We start from the raw sequence: 1508 nt of genomic DNA on the forward strand, positions 1-1508 counted from the left end.
ACCCTCTTGGATTATGCTTGTCCAAACATTGATGGGGCGACATCCAGCATTTGCAAGCCTACCATCCATGCCAATAATTTTGAAATAAAGCCTGCAATAATTCAAATGATTCAAACTAGTATTCAGTTTAGTGGGTTACCAAGTGATGACCCTAATGCACACATCGTTAACTTCCTTGAAATATGTGATACATTTAAATACAATGGAGTTAGTGATTATGCAATTAGGTTAAGATTGTTTCCTTTTTCATTGCATGATAGAGCTAAAGATTGGCTCAACTCACTCCCTGCAGGAAGCATCACCACTTGGAATGATTTAACCCAAAAATTTTTGGTTAAATATTTCCCACCCTCCAAAACAGCAAAATTAATTAATGATATTACCACTTCTGCTCAATTTGAGAGGGAGTCCTTGTATGAAGCATGGGAACGATTCAAGTAAAATGCTTAGGAAGTGTCCTCACCATGGGATACCAACTTGGCGACAGATTCAAACTTTTTACAATGGTATTAACCCTCTAATCGATCTATTATTGATGCAGCCGCAGGTGGTATGATCATGAGGAAAACACCGGAGGAAGCTTATGACCTAATAGAGGAGATGGTGTCAAACAGCTACCAATGGAGCAATGATCGAACCAATCAGAATTATACCAATCTCAATAAGTGTCCAGTTTTAGCGTTTTACACAGAATTATACCAAACAACATGAATCAATTCAAATTGAAGCTAAGGACATACGAAACTGTCCAACACTCGGAGAGTCCAAATCTGAATACCGATTCAGATATGGAAACCTCCTAATAAGATTAGGAGAGGGCTGATCTAATCTGCAGATGTGATAAGGGTCTATCCTTATCACTTAAAGGGAATTCAGATCCAAATTTAATTTGGATCAACAAGTCCTAATGGGATTAGGAGCTGATCCATTTAAGGTTATAAAAGGAGGAGGGGGTGGCAGCCTCTAAGGAGATCACATCTTCACTCTCAGAGCAAGAGTTACGGAAGAGAGAACATAGCATCACTACGCTATTTTCTCTCTGCTGCCTCCTTGCCACCGTCGCCTCACTGCCAGTTTGATCTCCTCTTTCAAGCATGAACGATCAAGATTGGATCTTGATATCAGCCTTTGGAGAAAGGCTGATTTGAAGTTGTGCTCAAAGCCTCTTGTGAAGGGTTCGGTTCGTAGGACAAACACTACTGATTCTGCTCCAACATTCACTGTGTTATCTTCAGTGGGAGCAGTCTTTGGAGTCTTTCTTTGGGCATGAACACTACTGATTTTGCTCCAACATTCACTATGTCCTCTCCTGGTTCTGGTTTCAGATCTGGTTCGATTTAGGGTTCAAGATTGATTCTTGAAAATCTAGATTTTATAAAACATGGAATGTGTTTCCCAGATGAGGGGAGAGGAAATTTTTGAAATTTCGCCAAACATTCCTGTAAGGTTCGGCACCATATAATGGATCTCTTATCCCTTTAGTTCATCATCTAGTTCTCACTAGATAG

General features: G+C 39.9%; 1 non-coding gene across 1 annotated transcript; it reads right to left on the minus strand.

The window, feature by feature from the left end:
- Positions 1-363: 363 nt before the first annotated feature.
- Positions 364-471, minus strand: LOC148789904 (small nucleolar RNA R71). The gene has a single exon (XR_016079958.1). It is a non-coding gene; the product is annotated as a small nucleolar RNA R71 (small nucleolar RNA).
- Between the last annotated feature and the right edge of the window lie 1037 nt (positions 472-1508).

Source organism: Nelumbo nucifera, chromosome 8, assembly GCF_055504915.1.
Source record: "Nelumbo nucifera cultivar China Antique chromosome 8, China Antique-T2T, whole genome shotgun sequence".
NCBI lineage: Eukaryota > Viridiplantae > Streptophyta > Magnoliopsida > Proteales > Nelumbonaceae > Nelumbo > Nelumbo nucifera.